The sequence below is a fragment of the Euleptes europaea genome, chromosome 18 (assembly GCF_029931775.1).
Source record: "Euleptes europaea isolate rEulEur1 chromosome 18, rEulEur1.hap1, whole genome shotgun sequence".
Taxonomy (NCBI): Eukaryota; Metazoa; Chordata; class Lepidosauria; order Squamata; family Sphaerodactylidae; genus Euleptes; species Euleptes europaea.
This window is the reverse complement of record NC_079329.1, coordinates 15039897-15060989: the sequence shown is the minus strand read 5'-3', so window position 1 is coordinate 15060989 and position 21093 is coordinate 15039897.

The window sequence follows — 21093 nt, the reverse complement described above, 5'->3', positions numbered from 1 at the left end:
TTAGAGGACTGTGAATTGGATAGAAGTATATGAACTGAGCGTATAGAATTACGAGATATATATTTATAAGTTTACTGGTGTATGTGTTTGTATGTATAATGTCTTTTTGTACAATACAGTCTTGTGTGAAGCTATACTAAGGGTATAGTTAGGGTTGCCAACCTCCAGGTAATAGCAGAAGATCTCCTGCTATTACAACTGATCTCCAGCTGATAGAGATCAGTTCACCTGGAGAAAATGGCTGCTTTGACAATTGGACTCTATGGCATTGAAGTCCCTCCCCTCCCCAAACCCCGCCCTCATCAGGCTCCGCCCCCTGCCGATGACAAAGAGGGACCTGGCAACCCTAGGTATGGTTGTTCTGTGTCAAATTTTGAGTAACTTCTAGGTAGTAGCTGGCGATCTCCTGCTATTACAACTGATCTCCAGCCAATAGAGATTAGTTCACCTGGGGGAAACGGCCGCTTTGGCCATTGGACTCTATGGCCTTGAAGTCCCTCCCCAAACCCCGCCCTCCTCAGGCTCCGCCCCAAAAACCTCCCGCCGGTGGCTAAGAGGGACCTGGCAACCCTATGTAGGAGGGAGTTGGTTCGGTGACTCCACACCAAAGGCACACGCATTGTGTCACTCTCATGCCCCTTTGCGGTACACTCCTACACATGTCTCCTCGCCACTCTGTTCCTGGGCTGTTGTGGCAACCCAACTAGCTTTGCCCTTGGGACACACACACACACAGGCACACACGTATGTCCCCGGGGGTGGTGGGCGTGGGAACAGCTAGTCCAGAGTATCAGGAATGTGTTACACAAGCCTCCAGATGGGACGACAGAGCCATCCCGCCAGATGTGGGTCAGACAACCGCACATGTCATTCACAGAGGAGAGGGGCAGGGGAAAAGGGTGTGTGTGTCCTGCGACACAGAGAAAGCCAAAGTGTTTGGGTGCAGGAACAAATTCATCTTCTGTCCTTTGGTGTTTCTGTGTGGTTAGAGGGACATGCATGTGTGTGTGTGAGGGAGAGCATATGCGCTCCGCCAGCAAACCCATGTGCGCACACAAGAGTATGCACATGAGCGCTGATCAGCGAGCAGCTTGTGTGCTTCTTCTTCTTCTTCTTCTGAAGAGTTGGTTTTTATACCCCGCTTTTCTCTACCTTTAAGGAGTCTCAAAGCGGCTTACGATCGCCTTCCCTTCCCCTCCCCACAACAGACACCTTGTGAGGTACATGGGGCTGAGAAAGTTCAGAGAGAACTGTGACTGGCCCAAGGTCACCCAGCAGGCTTCATGTGTATGAGTGGGGAAACCAACCCAGCTCACCAGATTAGAGTCCGTTGCTCATGTGGAGGAGTGGGGCATCAAGCCCGGTTCTCCAGATTAGAGTCCACACCTCTGAATCACTACACCACACAGGCTCTCCATGTGATGGTTTGACTTTTGTGTGCCAGTCACTTTTCCAGGGCTGCACAACCCCTAGTCCTGTTTGCTCAGAAACCAGCCCCACCAAGTCAATTCAGTGTGCACAAGTCAGTGTGCACAGGCATTAGGGTTGCCAGGACCCTCTTCGCCACCGGCGGGAGGTTTTTTGGGTGGAGCCTGAGGAGGGCGGGGTTTGGAGAGGGGAGGGACTTCAATGCCATAGAGTCCAATTGCCAAAGTGGCCATTTTCTCCAGGGGAACTGATCTCTATTGGCTGGAGATCAGTTGTAATAGCAGGAGATCTCCAGCTACTATCTCCAGCTACTACCCTACGGTTTGCTCACATGAACTCACGAAGCTGCCTTCTACTGAATCAGACCCTTGTTCCATCAAAGTCAGTATTGTCTACTCAGACCGGTAGCAGCTCTCCAGGGTCTCACAGCCTTTCACATCACCTGCTTGCCTAGCCCCTTTAACTGGAGAGGCTGGGGATTGAACCTGGGACCTTGTGCATGTCGAGCAGATGCTCTGCCACTGAGCCATAGCCCCTCCCAATTCTCTACCCAATTCTCTACCACTGAGCCACAGCCCCTCCCTCATTCTCTATATTATTAGCATGAGGTTTGTGCTTTTGTAATAGTACCTAGAAGTTGGCAACCCTAACGGGCATCCTTCTTTATCACTACTGCCCACCCTCCTGGTGCGACGGCGTCGAAAACATAATGCAAAGCGTTTGTGTGCGTGTAATACGGGAGAGTGGATGAACACATGTATGAAGGAGCAGGAGCTTTGGTGCCGGAGGCCATTCATGCAGCTGTCGAAGTTTTTTGGCGGTGGGGGCGGGTAGAGTCTGGCTTGGGAGAAGCCCCCGGGTGGGGAGCGTAACGCTTGGGTGTCGTATCCAGCTTTGATGCAACTGGTGTCCATAAATCTCGGTATCAATGAACTCGAACGCCTGTGCGCTGCGGGGTATGCTTTATTCCTCTTTTGGAAAGAAAATGCTCCGCTGGGGTAGGCGGGGGCCGGTGGGGGAGAGGGGAACACGACGCCGATGATTTCGCCTGAAGGGGAACGATGCGCAGAGCAGCTGCGCTGATGCGTTGGTGTGTGCGTGCATGCTTCTCTGGTGGTGGTTCGCTTAATCCCGAGTGAAACGTGGGTGTGCTGGTGCAGCTTACCCATCATACCAAAGAGATTGGTCTGTACATGCTGAATAACGCACTTTTGAGCCTCCTTCAATGCACTTTACCCAGCACACCAGAGATCAGTCTTTCTATCTGAATAATGCACTTTCAAGCCACTTTCAACGCACTTTAGCAATCGTTTGCCAGTGGGTTTTGCAGTTTCATACAGGGCATTTATGCATGGTAATTAGCAGTGCATTCCAAGCTGAATTTCCACGCATATTTTTTTGTTCATGCTGAACCGTCATTCCAGAAGTGACTGCGAAGCTGGCGCATACCTGCTTCGCATTACTTAAGAGCCCCTTTAACACGACCTTTGGTGTTTGCTCCGCCCCCACTGCGAAGAATCCCCTGAAGGAACCATGCAAAACAACAGTGGCGCATTAGCTATGCACATGCTAATGGCTATGCAAACAGGAACGAAGGAGCAGGCGAGTGGGGGGTGGAATTTCTCCTTTTGCATCTGGGACTGTGAATAGGCATTTTTAAAGTCGCATTTTAAAAAAGAGCTATGAGCGAGCATCAAAACTGACCCTGCATAAATGGCGCAGTGAAATTAGTTGCAGTGTGCACTGAAAGTGGATCGAATGTTTATTGTTCAGCACATGTGAAAGAGACCTAGATCTCCTGCCGCTGGGGCTTGTGTTCTGGTGCTAGTATGCTGGCACAATCTGTGGTATGTTGCATTTCTCTTCCAAACGCACACCCCTGTTGGGTTATCTCTTTGCATCTTTGGGAACCGAACCCCAGCATTAAAGAGAACTCCTGATTTTAGAGTGTTCTGTTTATAGCATTGCGGTTGGCTAGAGTTGAGACTGTACACAGTCGTCTGAAGATGTGGAAGATAGCAGATGGGCTCAAACATTGCGCCATGCGTGGTGTAGTGGTTAAGAGCGGTGGTTTGGAGCGGTGAACTCTGATCTGGAGAACCGGGTTTGGTACCCCACTCCTCCACGTGAGCAGCGGAAGCTAATCTGGTGAACTGGGTTGGTTTCCTTGCTCCTCCACATGAAGCCAGCTGGGTGACCTTGGGCTAGTCACAGCTCTGTTAGAGCTCTCTCAGCCCCACCTACCTCACAGGGTGTCTGTTGTGGGGAGGGGAAGGGAAGGTGATTGTAAGCCGGTTTGATTCTTCCTTAAGTGGTAGAGAAAGTCGGCATAGAAAACCCAACTCTTCTTCTTCTTCTTCTTCTTCTTCGGGACACTGTTGCAGTGACGCCCCGCACACACCCAGAGAGAGACAGACACCTGATACTGTCTGGCCTGGCCTCTTGATAACGGGGTTTCGAAAGAAGGGGTGAACAACGGTGAAAAATAACAGAGACCTCCTCAAGTAGTCCTCGCAAAATGCATACTTGTCTCCCCCTTTAATAAAAGTCCATCCCTGCTTGACTTCCTGCGTGGCACTTCACTGTGTTTTGCATTTCAGAAGCCCGGAGTGACTCTTGACAGGGGCTCGGATAGCTGGACGTTACTCCCAAACACCGTGGGCCAATGTATTTGTGGAGCCGCTTCAGAGGTCCTAACTCGTTATACCTTATTCGGTTATCTTTACACAGAGCCCAGACTTAAATTTCTCGGAGCGCATCTAAAAGGCCTACATCTTTCTCCAGATCCAGAGAAGCTGCTCTTTCTCCAATCAGACGCCAATCCTGATGTTTCCTACAGAGCGTCACTCTTTGCTTCAGCAGCTCAGAAAATCCGAGCTAAAGCTGTTTTTAATCAGGGGATGTAACATATTTAAATGCTAGTTTCTTGTGGGTCAGACTGTTTTAAAGTTATTTTAACGTTTAAGGCTATCGTATTTTGGCCACATTATGAGAAGGCAAGAGTCACTGGAAAAGACAATCATGCTAGGAAAAGTTGAGGGCAGCAGGAAAAGAGGAAGACCCGACAAGAGATGGACTGACTCAATAAAGGAAGCCACAGTCCTCAATTTGCAAGATCTGAGCAAGGCTGTCAAAGATAGGACATTTTGGAGGACCTTTTGATTCATAGGGTCGCCATGACTCGGAAGCGACTTGACGGCACTTAACACACACGTTGTTATTTTAATGTTTTGTATGGTGGATTGTGATGGCCTTTGGCTGCAGACAATAAACTTTATCACGACTCCTGACAGGGACCCTTTGAGGTGGCCAATGCATAGGGCTGCCAGGTCCCCCCTCTCCTCCAGCGGGCGGCTATGGGGCTGAGGTCGGAATTGCGTGTGCGGTTTACAACAGGAAGTGCCACCGCGCGAGGGGCCTTATATCACTCAAATAGTGACCCTCTACCACAAATCCTTTAGTGACCCTTTACCACTTTACCACTCAAACTAAGAGGTATAAGCCCCCTTGCGAGGCAGCAGTTCTAGTTGTAAACCGGAAATTTGGTGCACGCGCGTCGGCACGCACACACATGCACATGCGCAAACCCGATCTCAGCACGCGCAACCCTAACCTCAGCACGCGCAATCCCGCCTCGCAAGGAGCCTTATACCTCCTAGTTTAAGTGTTAAAGCGGCCCTTTACCACTCAAACTAAGAGTTTGAGTGATATAAGGCCCCTCATGAGGTGGGATTGCGCGTGCTGAGGTCAGGGTTGCGTGTGCTCATGGTGTGTATGCGCGCATGCACGTTTGCCCGCCGACCCTCAGGTGGTCGGCGGGCATAGGGGCGAATTGCCAGGGGGGTTGCCCGCCGCCACCAGGCACCTGGCAACCCTACCAATGCACAGTGCTCCTGTCAATGCGCCCAAACACATTTAATCAGGGAATGTAACATATTTAAATGCTAGTTTCTTGTGGGTCAGACTGTATCTCTGGGGGGCCAGCACAGAGCCCGGAGAACGCCAAAGACCTCAGCCCCCACCAATCTTCCTGTCAGCCCCGTCACTTTGCCAGCAGGGTTTCGAAGACGATGCTGATCTGCGCCGCACATGTGGGGTCCCGTGCGGATGAAGGGGGAAATCTTAGAGGTTTACTCGTGGAGTTTAAAAGGCGGTCCAAGCGGCTTCTCATATCTGCGGGCTTTTTCCGCCAGTTAAAAATAGACGGGGCCTTTTGAAAAAGGCCGGGGGGTAACCTTAGTGTCACGGTGTCCGGCGAGAGAGATTTGCGAGGGGGCGAGGGGGGGGGGAGAAGGATAAGAGAGACAAATGTTGCGTGTGCCTTTCCGTGCGCACCGCTTCCACAAGCCTATAAAGGTCCCAGCTGCTCCCTCCACTCCGTCACACTCCGAACACGGCTCACAAGCCTCCAAATTGTTGGTTAAAAACAGCCTTTTCCGACCACAGACAACTGTTTGACATTACTGGGGAGTGAGGGGATGAAATCCGAGGGCCGGGCCGGCGGGGAGGGACGCGGCCACATGGGAGAGGCGGGCGAATGAGACCGTTCCCGGGCCTGGAGGGGCCTTCCAGCTCCACCTCAGCTCATCCAGGCCAGATGCCACTAGCCAGCCCGGCCACAGGGAGGAGGCCCCGTGGAGGGAGGGAGGGAGTCCTGGCGGCGTCCCACATTTCGGAGGCTCGGTTGGGCTGCGGCGTGCTTCTCTCTCACCACGGCGGATGTCCCTTATTTCCAAAAGCATTGCTCGTATGCCACATGGGCATGGTATCCCCTCTGCCTGGGCCTCCGGATTCCCTCTCCCAGTTTGGGTCCGTGTTCGCGTCAAAAGCACCGGGGTTGTCTCTTGTTGCGTGCCCCCCTTGGGTGAGGATGGAGTGTGGAAATGAGGGGTGCGAATCCAGATTTAACACAGTGCGTGTGTCTTAAGGGCTGTCAAGCCGCTTCCGACTCATGGCGACCCTATGAATCGATGTCCTCCAAAATATCCTATCTTTGACGGCCTTGCTCAGGTCTTGCAAATTGAGGGCTGTGGCTTCCTTTATAGAGTCAACCCATCTCATGTTGGGTCTTCCTCTTTTCCTGCTGCCTTCCACTTTTCCTAGCATGACTGTCTTTTCCAGTGACTCCTGTCGTCTCATGATGTGACCAAAATACGATAGCCTCAGTTGAGTCATTTTAGCTTCTAGGGTCAGTTCAGGCTTGATTTGATCTAGAACCCACTGATTTGTTTTTTTTGGCAGTCCACGGTATCCGTAACGCTCTCCTCCAACACCACATTTCAAAGAAATCTGCTTTCTTCCTATCAGCTTTAACACAGAGATACCTCTTTAAAAAGGTAAAGGTCCCCTGTGCAAGCACCAGGTCATTCCTGACCCATGGGGTGACGTCACATCCCGACGTTTCCAAGGCAGCCTTTGTTTGCGGGGTGGTTTGCCAGTGCCTTCCCCAGTCATCTTCCCTTTACCCCCAGCAAGCTGGGTACTCATTTGACCGACCTCGGAAGGATGGAAGGCTGAGTCAACCTTGAGCCAGCTACCTGAAACTGACTTCCATCGGGATCGAACTCAGGTCGTGAGTAGAGCTTTTGACTGCAGTACTGCAGCTTAACACTGCGCCATGGGGCTCCTCTTTATTAATGTGAAAAGTGGGGGGCTACTTTTGTTCCTGGAAGCACCCCACTTCTGTAAAAATCCAGATGACAAAATGATTCGGCGGTGTTTAGGGGTAACCAACCTAGCCTTGTGAGGCAGGTGGGGCTGAGAGAGTTCGGAGAGAACTGTGACTAGCCCAAGGTCACCCAGCAGGCTTCACGTGGAGGAGTGGGGAAACCAACCCGGTTCACCAGATTAGAGTCCGCCGCTCATAACCACTACGGCAGGCTGGCTCTCACCGCGCTGGAGAAGAATTAAAATACAGAATCAAATATCCGATTGTTCCGTTTTCCAAGAAAATGGTGCCCATACTTTGGGGTTAAGGGTGGAGTCCCTCCAGGCCAGTCTTACGATGCATGTCTTCTAAAAGAATAGGATATCTTTAGATGCTGGGGGTGGGGGCTGTCAGCCAATCTGTCTCAATTGCCCCCCCTTTCCACCCAGCTGCTTTGCAGAAGCCCAGAGCCTCTGCTCTCTTCCCCCCAGATCAATCAGTCGTCACTGCGTCCCCGCTGCCAAATATGAGCGCCAGAGAGTCAAGAGTGTAGGGAGGACCCTGAGGTCAGCTAGCAAGAATTTGGGGCGCAAGGCTAGGATTGCCAGAAGAGGCTGGCTCAGACTGTGGGCCTCTGCTGTTTTGTCCGGGGGGGGGGGGACGGGACCACGTTCGTTGTGGGTGGGGGGAGGGTGTGGGGGAGCAACGCTGAGCTGGATGCACCCCCCCTTCCCTCGCTCCCCTCCTTCTGGCAAAGGAACCGGTCGGGCTGCCCCAACCTGCTGAAATCGGCATGCGAAAGACAGCCGCTTAATGAGAGAGTGTGGAAGGAGAAGGCCTGGGGGGAAAGGGAGAAGGGAGGGTCGAGGTGGGAGGGGGGCTGAGGGCTGTCATAGGTGGGTGATGTGGGAGCAGAGGGGGGTCAAGGGGGCTGGAGTGCAGAAGCTGAGATCCAGGCGATGGGGCTGGAAGAGGGCTGGGGTTCCATGGGGGGAAACTCTGTCACTTGGGGAGTCCCATTGTTCCCACAGAGATCTGAAGACAAGCTGCAAAAAGCATCTTTTATCCTACCGCGTGAGAGCCAGCGTGGTGTAGTGGTTAAGAGCGGTGGTTTGGAGCAGTGGACTCTGATCTGGAGAACCGGGTTTGATTCCCCACTCCTCCACATGAGCGGCGGAGGCTCATCTGGTGAACTGGGTTGGTTTCCCCACTCCTACACACGAAGCCAGCTGGGTGACCTTGGGCTAGTCACAGCTCTCTTAGAGCTCTCTCAGCCCCAACTACCTCACAGGGTGTCTGTTGTGGGGAGGGGGAGGGAAGGTAATTGTATGCAGGTTTGATTCTTCCTTAAGTGGTAGAGAAAGTCGGCACCAACTCTTCTTCTTCTTCTACCAAGTTGAAGCAGGAATACTTAATTATTTTTCCCTGCCGTCCTCCTGGTGACAAAGTCCCAGAGTGGCTTTTATGCAAGCTTTTAAGTTCTACAGAACTCTTCAGCAGAAAAGAGTACATGGTTCTTCCCCTGACCTGGATGGCCCAGGTAAACCCAATCTCATCAGATCTTGGAAGCTAAGCAGGGTCGTCCCTGGTTAGTTCTTGGATGGATCGATCCTAACCAGTCTACCTCACTGGCTATCTGCCTTGAAATCAGGCAACGTATGCATGGCTGTTTCCTCGCGGACAGCTTCGGGGCTTTGCTTTGATTGTGCTTGGATTTTCCGACCGTCAGAGGTCGCCTCGCTCTCCCCGCGCGTTTCTGCATGTTTCCCCCCATGTTTTCTGGATGCTGGCTAAACACAAATCCAGAAAACACAGGCAAAACGCACAGAGATGCGCGGGGAGAGCGAGGCGGCCTCTGACGGTTGGAAAATGCACGCATAATCAAAGCCAAGCCCCGAAACAGTCGGCGGGGTGACCACGAGGAAACAGCCATGCATAAATGGTCTCAGTGAGAAAAGCAGACTGTAAATAAATAAACACCCTGGATTTCCAGGGGCTGGGAAATACACCTAGAACCGTGTTGGCGAACCTATGGCACGGGTGCCACTTCCGGCACGCGTAGCCCTTTCTGCCGGCACGCACTGTTCCTCCAAGCCGCTGGCCTTTCCGGCTCTGCCCCACCCCGGATGGGGGAGGCTGTAGCCCAGGGGTGGGGAACCTCCGACATCATTGGCTGTGGCCCCCGGACTCTCCCACAGAAGCTGCCGCCATTGCCGCCGCTGGAGCGTGCGCGGCCAGCCAGGCGGGTGGGAGAGCGGGGAACAGAAGCCGAGCGCTCACACTCGGCATGGCCGGCGGCTTCTCCGGCGCCCTCTGGGCCTGTGCGGGCGGAGGGGCATGGCTGGTCGGTGGGTGCGAAGGAGGTGCCCTCTACCCCACCCTGCTCGCCTCTCACAAGCCTGCCGCCGAGCCCTACCGAGTGGCAAATCCAAGGCAAAACCTCCCATGCATAAATGGCCTCTTTCTTTTTCTGTCTCCCTCTGTCCTTTTCTTTCTCTCCCTTGCTCCATTTCTTTCTCCCTTTCTCTCTCTTTTTCTTTCTTTCTCTCCCTCCCTTCCTTCCCTTTCCCCCTCCCTTCCCTTCCTTCCTTCCTTCCTTCCTTCTTTCCCTCCAGCGGCTTCTCCGGCACCCTCTGGGTCTGTGCGGGCGGAGGGGCGTGTAGTCCTATTCCACCTTTGAAGTGCCCACAAGCTATCCTCCAAACACCTTTCCATTTGTCTTGATATGTAGAGAGAAAACACTAAGGAACTAGTTACCAATCTCCAGGTACTAGCTGGAGATCTGCTATTACAGGTGATCTCCAACCAATAGAGATCAGTTCCCCTGGAAAAAATTGCCACTTTGGCAATTGGACTCTATGGCACTGAAGTCCTTCCCCAAACCCCGCCCTCCTCAGGCGCCACCCCAAAAACCTCCCACTCATGGCGAAGAGGAACTTGGCAACCCTAGCCTCTCCCTCTGGGCCCCCTCTGGGGGTGGTATTCAGGTTAAATTGCCGCATTGGCACTCGGCGATAAATAAGTGGGTTTTTGGTTGCAGTTTGGGCACTCGGTCTCTAAAAGGTTCGCCATCACTGACCTAGAACCTGCCATCCAATTAAAGAAAGCTTACCTAATTAATTCTTTTAATTGTAATTTATTAACCAGTTAAATAGAGTTGAAGGGAAGGGGAAAAAATCTTTTGTTGTTTGGAGTTCATGGCCCTAGGAGCCATAAGCAGCCTTGTCTTGAAAGAGGCATTTCCTTCTGTGGGGCCGTAGAGAAGGAACGCCTCTTCGGGGATGGCACCCTACTGAGCATTATTAGGAGTAAAAATATTAATAATTTAAAGAGCTCTGTCGCCCGATTAATTGTGGGTCCTTTTTATTAATCGACCGAACCTAATTGATTACACTAGCTTTTGAATCAACTATTATAGCCATTTCTTTGACTATTATATTATTTTAGCCACTTCTTTGACTTTCAGCCTTATAGAGGGGGTGTTGGCAAAGTCTGATTACCCGTCTTTGAGACCGAACTCACACGTGTGTTATAAGTAGGGTTGCCAGGTCCCTCTTTGCCATTGGCGGGAGGTTTTTGGGGCGGAGCCTGAGGAGGGCGGGGTTTGGGGAGGGGACTTCAATGCCATAGAGTCCAATGGCCAAGTGGCCATTTTTCTCCAGGTGAACTGATCTCTATCAGCTGGAGATCAGTTGTAATAGCAGGAGATCTCCAGCTAGTACCTGGAGGTTGGCAACCCTAGTTATTGGGCACAGGAAGCTTGAAACAGATTTGTGAATCCTCCTCCTTGCAGGGGCCGTGCCTTCATTCAGAAACCAGATGCAAGCGCATTCCAAACCGCCTTGCTTTGGTTCACATGAGCAAACACAAGTCGGGCTGAAACGTGCTTCAAGTAGGGGGCAACCTTACTTCCCAGTCTAAGAGTAAAGTTCTACATTACATCTAATGCCGTGATTATTTCCCCTGATGTTTTTTTTTTTTTTTTAATCAGAATGTGCCTCCCGGGGTACAGTTGAAAGGGAAGAAGGGCTATTTAACTGCCTTGCATTGTTTTCCCACCCAAAGTCACCAGGCCTGAACTATTTTTACCCCCAGCTAGAGAAAATAGGTGGTCTCCCTCATTTGGGCAAAAATGCACGGGAGGTTTTGCCTTGGACTTGCCGCTCTCTAGGTTAACATTTCCCCCATCTGAATTCTCAAAACTCCGCATGGGGGCTTATTTTGGAGTTTTGAGAATTTGGCTGGGGAAAATGTGCATCTAGAGAGCGGCAAATCCAAGGCAAAACCTCCCATGCGTTTTCACCCATTAAGTCACAGACCTTTGATTGCATTCTGTAAAAATGGGCTCCCCCCCCCCATTATTCTATGTGCGTGTGTGCGCCGTCAAGTCACAGCTGACATATGGCGACCCTGTAGGGTTTTCAAGGCAAAGAGACGTTTGGAGGTGGTTTGCCATTGCCTGCCTCCGCGTGGGCTGAGAGTGTTCTGAGAGCTGTGACTGGCCCAAGGTCACCCAGCAGGCTTCATGTGGAGGAGAATCGAACCCGGTTCATCCAAATTAGAGTCCACTGCTCATGTGGAGGAGTGGGGGACCGAACCCGGTTCTCTAGATTAGAGTCCGCCGCTCTCAACTACTACACCTCTCTGGATCTTATTATTCTATCCTTAAATGCAATTAATTAATTGCATGAATAAAAAACAAACAAGTTGGAAGAAATAATTAAAGCGGTAAAGGCAACTCTACCCTAAAGCTTCAATCCTATGCATACGTAATGTGGGAGTAAGCCGCAGTGAATTGTGATCCAAACTGGATCACAACAAAGTCCAATGTTCTATCCTACTTCTTTTGCTTGCCCCAACAAAATCTCTGAACATTAAAAAAAAAAAAAAAGGATGATAGGAAAATGCGTTCAGACTAGCCTGCCTCTTGGCATAGGAGTTTTCTACATGCACGGAGGGTTTTGCTTTTTGTTTTCAAATGAGAGAGCATTCAAACACCTGCAGCTGAAGAGGTACTCTCCAGGAAAAGTTTTCCCCTGGATTCCATAGCCTGTTTTTAACCTGGAAGATGACTAGGCCATTTTATGATTTTTTAAACAGGCAAATGGTCTCAGTATTGATTTTCCATAAGCTTTCAGTTCAAGGTGTGTAAGAGGAGACCCTGGGTAAGATCCAACCAGTTCTCTGCTAGTAAAAAAAAAAGGACAGGCCAATGACCCTGAATGGACAAAATCCTACCAACACAAGAGCGGACTAGGTAGCCATTGTTGGTCCCTGAGGAAGACTCTGGTCGAAATGGGGAGTTATCCGGGCCCCTGTAGTTTGATGCCCGACCCACGGGCATCAGGGTTCGTGAAGGTTACCAATAATCAGGATCCTATTTGAGGATCGCGGAAAACTACACTGTTACAACCCAGCACTGACTGATTCAGAAGAACCCCACAACATTTTTTCTTCGGAACTATTTTTTTGGTTTGGAAGTCGGGATGCAAAAATATAAGGACTTTGGTACAAATAGCTCTTTAGAAAAAATAGAAAAATTAATTATGCCTGGTATGTTGTATGTATGATTTATAATGTATTGACTAGTAGTGATAATATAGTTGCATTTCATGAATCTTTCGCATTTTGCTGCTGGTATTTTGTCCAAACATACTGCACAGCAGGCTAACGTTTGTTATCTCCCTAACCTCCAGGTGGTGGATGGAGATCCCCCGCTATTGTAACTCATCTCCAGGTGACAGAGGTCAGTTCACCTGGAGAAAATGGCCACTTTGGAAGGGGGATTCTATGGCGTTGTACCTCACTGAAGTCCCTCCCCTCCCCAAATCCCACCTTCCCCAGGCTCCACCCACCAATCTTCAGGTATTTTCCAACCCGGAGCTGGCAACCCTAGAGGGAAATTAAGTGAGATTGAATGAAAGAGCGGGCTAGATCCAACCCCTTGTTTATACGCAGCTGTTGGAAGCGACAACTGACAGGCAAGATAAAAATCTTTTAAGTAAATAAATTAAATACATGTAATAGTCAACACATTACAGACATAACATGTGCACGGAAGGGAGTGGAGGGAATTTATCTCTGGAACCCTGATATTGTTTTGATGGTGGTTGATGATATTCATTTTTTACCTTTAAAAATGTTGCATCCCACCCCATCCAAGGAGTCATTACTGATAGGGTTGCCAACAAGCATGAAGAAAATCATCCTGTCCTTTTAACAGAGGCTTAGTGGGTGGAAATGGGCAGCTGACACTGTTAATGACACAGAGTTAGATAATACGACCCGGTAAATAGTTTATTGAGGAAATGTCCTTCTTTCCCCACCAGGCCTGTTGGCAACCCTAGTGAACTCTGGAAGTTTCCTATCTCTATTTTTTTTAAAAGCAATAATGATGATAACAAAAACAAAAGATTAGAAATTGCAAGGAAAAAATTAAACAAAGCAGAAACATTAAAAAGACACCAGCATTAAAAAAGACTGTCATCTGCAGCACCATCCTAAGCAATTACACACCTTCAAAACCCACTAACTTCAATGGACTTGGAAGGGTGTAACTCTGCTGACGGTTGGAGAGCCAGGGTGGTGTAATGGTCAAGAGCGGTGGTTTGGAGCGGTGGACTCTAATCTGGAGAACTGGGTTTGATTCCCCACTCCTCCACGTGAGCAGCGGAAGCTAGTCACAGTTCTCTCTGAACTCTCTCAGCCCCACTTATAGGGTTGCCAGGTCCCTCTTCGCCACCAGGTTTTTGGGGCGGAGCCTCAGGAAGGCGAGGTTTGGGGAGGGGAGGGACTTCAATGCCATAGAGTCCAATGGCCAAAGTGGCCATTTTCTCCAGGTGAACTGATTTCTATCGGCTGGAGATCAATTGTAATAGCAGGAGATCTCCAGCTAGTACCTGGAGGTTGGCAACCCTACCCACCTACCTCACAAGGTGTCTGTTGTGGGAAGTGGAAGGTGATTATAGGTGGGTTTGAGTCTTCCTTAAGTGGTAGAGAAAGTCGGCGTATAAAAACCAACTCTTCTTCTGAAGATTGTACTGTTAACCACTTGGGATTCTGTCTGGCTTCCACAGGAAGCTGCCTTATAGTGAGTCTAGTGAGGTCACTATTGTCGACTCTGATGGGCAGCAACTCTCCAGGGTCTCAGGCCCCTTCCCATCACCTGCAACCTGGTCTTTTAAACTGGGGATTGAACCTGGGGCCTTGTGCATGCAAAGCAGATGCTCTGCCACTGAGCCATCCCTTCTTTTGCCCACCACCACTACAGATGCCACACTTGTCACAAAAACAGGGAAAGGTCTTCACTGCTGCTCGTGAACACCATTTCCCACATGGTGTCGCAGTGCTATATCACTTCTCAGAAGTGTACTTTCCCAGTGGCCACACTTGAATACCAAACGTCAGGGTGGATGGCTTAAATCTTGCACATCCATTGTAAATGCCTTGCCATGAGATGATACAGCTGGAAGTAGGGCCGGTGCCAATCATTTTTGAGCCCTAGGCAAGGCTAACTAGTCGCCCCCCCCCCCATTGCTAACCAACTTTCAGAAACAGACGTCTTGTAGAAAAAACAAAAGCACAAAACTTTTTATAAGATGTTATAATTAATTATATTCCGTAGCACTGCTGTGGTACTTATCTTAAAATTAAAAAAATATAAATTGTCACTTGCATTTCCCCCCAGAAACTAATCTGTTTAAAACTGTGCCCCTCGGGCCAGTTCTGCACCCCTCTGACCGCCTAGTTTGCCTAATGGTAGCACCAATCCTGGCTGGAAGATTGCACAAGCTCTTTACAAGTCCTTGTGCCTAAATCACCGATTAGATTCAAGTTTGGAGCAGAAAAAAAATTATTCCTTGCATGTGGTGGGGAAAGGTGTTTTCCCCGACCCATGCTTAGTGTTCCATCTAGTGGCTAAAGTGTGCAACTGCACCCACAGCAGCCTCCAAATTAAAAGCTAGCCAGCACCCGATTGGCACATCTGTAACAAAACAGGTTCAGCCTTCAACTCCCCCCACCGCCCCCCGCATCCCTATTTTCTGCAAGTCTTCTGAGAGGACTGTAGCCCTCTCAGCAACCCCACGGTGCTCACAGCCCCGGCTTTCTGTGTTGGAAGCCATCACTCAATGCATACGTCCATACACTTATTGTCTTCCCTGGCTCAGGTCCAACTTAAAGCATGCATAAAATGCTCCTGATCTCGACTGGTGACAAATGGGAATCCGTACAGGCAAAGAAAATGCGCGGAGTTAAATCGCTTCCCGGTTACATCTTATTGGCACTCGACAAAAAAGGTGTGTGAGCCGAAATACCACAGGTGTGACCTCATGTCTATTGCCCTTGGCTGCATACAGATTATTGTTCCTGTACAGCAATAAAGCTGCCTTCTTCCTAACTACTATCACCATGGTACTAGTCCAGTAACCATTATTATATTATGGGCAGGGGGAAAGAGAACATGCCTCCTTGCAGAAGTAGAGGGAAATCTACGGGCTCGGTTTTCTTTTTTCAAATTATTTTATTTATTTTCATCATAAAGAGAGTACAGAAAAGTGGGGGAAAACATATAGGGGATTTTAACATGTTGTTTGATGTCTCCAGTGTAAGACTCAGTCAAAGCTTTAGTCTTACCCCATTTTTGATCTCAATTTAATATTCTATTACTTAGTTTAGTTCATTGATTTCTATCACTACTGTCTTTGCTACATTTGCTAGACTTAACTTCATAATAAAAATGATTGGTCATTAGTTAAGAAACTTGTGCTCTCCTTTCTTACTGGCAATTAAATCTTACGTATCTGTGTTAACCAATCGTTTAGCATAAAACCACTCTAGCCTAAAAATTAAATGTGCGTGTAAACTGCCGTCAAGTCGCAGGCGACTTATGGCGACCCCTTATGGGGTTTTCATGGCAAGAGACTGAGGTGGTTTGCCAGTGCCTTCCTCTAAAAACTAAATATATTTACAAATTCTCTATTACTGATATCTCTTCTACACCCATATTCTGCTCCATTATATACATAATTCAATCATGAAAATTTATCAAACAACGGCTGCCACTTCTGTTTATAGTCTTCCATAGGCTGGTTTCTAAGAAGGTGTGTTAATCTCGACATTGTTGCATAGTCTTGTAACTTTATAATCCACTCGATTCTTTCTGGTGCAGTTTTTGCTTTCCAATATTTTGCAAACACAATTCTGGCCGTGGCAACTGCATACTGGAATAGGGCTCAGTTTTCTTCATCTTATTGTGATCACTTCCCTCTAGAACGCAAAGGAAAAATTGACCAGACCTGCTAAATTTGTGCTCTTTCCTAAAGGAAACTGTGGCTCACGAGCACATAGAGGCAGGGGGAGGGGATCGACAAGCAGAAATTCCATAATGTTACTAAACGGTGAAGCAAAAGGCACTCTGCCCATGTTTAAGGACTGCCACTGGCCAGTATTGCTTGATTGGAAGATGTAACAACTGACCCAACGTGAAAAATTTCTATTCTCTACATCCACGGGCTGGGATAAGCTCCAGCTGCCAAAATTCTTGTCATGAAGAAGCTCTGCCAGAGGGAAAGGTGGCAAACGTATTGAGAACAGGCACAGCACCCTTTGGAGAGAAGGCGGCATGGTATAGCCCTATCTTGGAGCCAGCATGGTATAGTGGTTAGGAGAGGTGGACTCTAATCTGAAGAACCCGGTTTGATTCGCCACTCCTCCACATAAGCGGCGGACTGTAATCTGGAGAACCGGGTTTGATTCCCCACTTCTCCACATGTAGCCTGCTGGGTGACCTTGGGCCAGTCACAGTTCTCTCCGGACTCTCTCATCCCAACCTGTTACGCCAAGCACAGAGGGTCTCCCTTTATTGGGGAAATTAGCTGGAGACTGATAGAGCTTTGCAAGAGGCTGGCGTGGGGATCCTTCTAAACCAAATCTGCCCTAGGTGAGCAGACAGATGGAGAGCAACCCAATCAAGAGGAGGCTTTTATGAATTTTAAGGGTTTTATTAAAAGTAATCAAATAGGGTAAAAACACACACATACAAACAATTCCCAACACACACAGAGCTAAGAAAGTAAAGGGTTGAGATTCCCAAGCGGTTCATAGTCACCTTTCCTGCAGAACGAGGTTCCAGAGTAGCAGCTGCACGAGGGAAGGGGAAAAAGGACTACACGCCAGGTGTAGGACTCACATCTTGTGTTCTGGATCCAAAATGAGAAGCCACTGACATGTGCCAGGGCCCTCTGTTTTAGAGTCAAATTCTGCCCCTGGGGCAGACTGACTCACAGGGCATGTGAGAAGTAGGGCACAAAGGTAAGATTGCTTCAAAATTGGAGAAAGATTGAGTGGTGAAAAGGTGGGCGCCAGGGTGATCAGATTATGAGGGGATTATTGATGACTGTCCATCACTCAGTGATTGTGTTATTGACAGCTGGCAGGAACTGGGAGCAGAGGGGAAGGAGAAGATGGGATTAGCCTGCCCTGAGAAGGAATGTAAGGTGTGGAAGGGGAAAACGCTATTGTTCTGAGTCTGAAGCTGTTAGGCAGATCTTGATAGGCTGGCCATCTTCTTGGTTATGCAAAGGTGTCCAAGAAGGCAGTTGTTCCAGAGGCGATTCACAGGTGGGGAGAGGCAAGAGCAGATTTTGTAGTTCTCTGTTCTGCTCTGCATTCACCTCCAAGATGGAGTCCAGGCCCACTTCGCTTCTCCGGGTCCAGGTGCTGTGTGCAATTCGCAGGTCCCTGTTGGCTCCATACAGCGACGTCCGGTGGGGTGTCTGGGGCACTCCTGTGCCTTGGAGTGTGGTGCTGTGTCGTGCTGTGCCTCCCCTGCCACTCAGCAGCGGTTCCAGTGTACAAATGCGAGAGTCCAAGAGTGTCCATATTACAGGGGGTATGAAAGGGTATCGTTACAAACCTACCTCACAAAGTGTCCATTGTGGGGAGAGGAAGAGAAGGTGATTGTAAGCCAGTTTGAGATTCCTTAAAGGTAGAGAAAAACCAGGTTATGAAAACCAGCTCTTCTTCTTGTCAGAGCTCGGAAGCTAAACTGGATTGGTAGAATCATAGAGTTGGAAGGGACCACCAGAGTCATCTAGTCCACCCCACTGCACAATGCAGTAAATTCACACCTCCCTCCCTCCCACGCCCTTTGTGACCTTTACTCCATGCCCAGATGGCCAAGATGCCCTCCCTCTCATCATCTGCTTAAGGTCATAGAATCAGCATTGCTGACAGATGGCCATCGAACCTCTCCTTAAAAACCTCCAGGGAAGGAGAACTCACCACCTCCCGAGGAAGCCTGTTCCACTGAGGAACCGCTCTGTTAGAAAATTCTTCCTAATGTCTAGACAGAAAGGAGACCACCAAATACTTGGTACTTGGGAGACCACCAAGGAAGACTCTGCAGAGGAAGGCGATGGGCCTCTGCTTCTCTGAGATGGGCCACCTCTGCTTCTCTGCAATGGGCCACCTCTGCTTCTCACGTGCCTTGAAAAGCCCTTGCTGGGATCACCATGAGTCGGCCGCGACTTGACGTCACTTCATGTACACCCAGTGCCCTTGGCTTCACCATCACCAAATAAGTTCATAGTTCCAGGTCACAATAATACCAGCTCAGATTATGGTCCTGCCTTCCACTTAGCCGGACAGTGATCTATCAAGGTCAGTACTGTCTACTCTGACTGGCAGACGCTGTCCAGGGTCCCAGGGTTTTTCAAGTCACCTACCACATGATGCTTTTAAGGGGAGATGTTGGGGATTGAACTTGGGATCTTGGGCATGCAAAGCAGACGCCCTACCACTGAGCCACACAGCCCCTCCTAGGTAAGCTACCTCCACCCCAGCACCTCTTTATTTAGAAATCTGCAGTTTTATCCACTCTGAGCTCACTGTAGAATCAGCATGAGATTATGCTTTCCCTATCAAGAGCCTCAAGTCTCTAGAAGTCTCCATCCTACCAGTGTGTGAGCCAGTGTGGTGTAGTGGTTAAGAGTGGTGGTTTGGAGCGGTGGACTCTAATCTGGAGAACCAGGTTTGATTCCCCACTCCTCTACATGAGCGGCAGAAGCTAATCTGATGAATTGGGTTGGTTTCCCCTCTCCTCTACATGAAGCCAGCTGGGTGACCTTGGGCAAGTCACAGTTCTCTCTGAACTCTCTCAGCCCCACCAACCTCACAAGGTGTCTGTTGAGGGGAGGGGAAGGGTAGGCGATTGTAAGCTGGTTTGATTCTCCTTAAAAGGTAGAGAAAGTCGGCATATAAAAACCAACTCTTCTTCTAAGAGGCATTTCTGGGTACCATTTTGAACCTCAGTTCATGCATGCGTCTCCCCATTCACTGTGCATCCTCTGAGCAACTGCATCTTAAAATCACATGCTGAGTCACAACATTGCTCCCCTAGAGGCCCGCACAGCTGGTTCTGAGAGGCAGCTACTCTCCAAAAGTCTCCCCCAGAGGGATACTTGGTTTGACCCAGGGCCTTACACAGGCAAAAGAAGAAGAGTTGGTTTTTATGAACCGACTTTCTCCACCACTTAAGGAAGAATCAAACCAGCTTACAATCACCTTTCCCTCTCCACAACAGACACCCTGTGAAGTAGGTGGAGCAGAGAGAATGTGACTAGCCCAAGGTCACCCAGCTGGCTTCATGCGGAGGAGTGGGGGATCAAACCCGGTTCTCCAGATTAGAGTCCGCCGCTCATGTGTAGGAGTGGGGAATCAAACCCAGTTCTCCAGATAAGAGTCCACTGCTCTTAACCACTACACCACGCAGTGCTCTGCCACCAACATTGATTTTCTCCCCCTCCAGGAAAAGCACTCTTCACACACGCAGAGGCTGGCAGGCCTCTTGATCCTTTCTATTGCAGAAGTTGAAGAGTCCACAGCTCCAAATCACCGCTCTGATTTTCTCTTTCCCCCCCCCCCAACCGCCGGGAAAAGCACTCTGCGTGCACTCAGAGGCCAGCAGGCCTCTTGATCATCCCCATTGCAGACGTTGAACAGAGTCCAGCGCTGCAAACCACCGCTCTCAACCACCACCCTTATCTTTTAACAATGTCCACCAATTTTGATTAATTTCCCCTTCTGACAAAAAACCAAAAACCACCACACCACGCAGTGCCCTGCTACCGGTGCTGATTTTCTCTCCCCCCCCCCCAATCGCCGGGAAAAGCACTCTGCGCACACTCAGAGGCCAGCAGTCCTCTTGATCATCCTCATTGCAGAAGTTGAACAGAGTCCAGCGCTGGAAACCACCGCTCTCAACCACTACACCATGCAGTGCCCTGCCACCGGCGCTGATTTTCTCTCCCCCCACAACCGCCGGGAAAAGCACTCTGCACGCGCTCAGAGGCCAGCAGACCTCTTGATCATCCCCATTGCAGAAGTTGAACAGAGTCCAGCGCTGCAAACCACCGCTCTCAACCACCACACCACGCAGTGCCCTGCCACCGGCGCTGATTTTCTCTTCCCCCCCCCCCAACCGCTGGGAAAAGCACTCTGCACGCACTCAGAGGCCAGCAGGCCTCTTGGTCATTTCCCATTGCAGAAGTTGCCCGGCCCGGCGCCTCTTGTGCCTCGCCAAGAAGCGTGGAAGGAGCCGGGGGGGGGGGGCGGGAAGAGAGGCTGCAGCCCGGCTGCTGCGCCGCGCCGCCCCGCCAAAGCGCGCCGGGCCGGCCTCCCTCCCTCCCTCCCTCCCTCCCTCTCCATCCCCCCCGCCCTCCTCCTCCTGCTGGGGGGGTGGGGGCGAGGGGGCTGTCCCAGGCCGGCTTCCCCTTCCTTTCGGCGCTGAGTGACAGGGGCCGCAGCCAGTGGCCGCCCTGCGGAGGGGGGACTAACCCCAGCCTCTCCGGCGCAGCCCGGGAACCAACCTGGCGGCCACCTCCAGGGCAGGGCGAGGCCGGGCGAGGCGAGGCCGGCGGGCGAGGCAGGGCCGGGCCGGGCCGGGCGCGATGGGAGCCGCGGGACCTCAGGCCGAGCCGCCGCCGGCTCCGGCGGCGGAGGAGGAGCCCTGAAGCCCG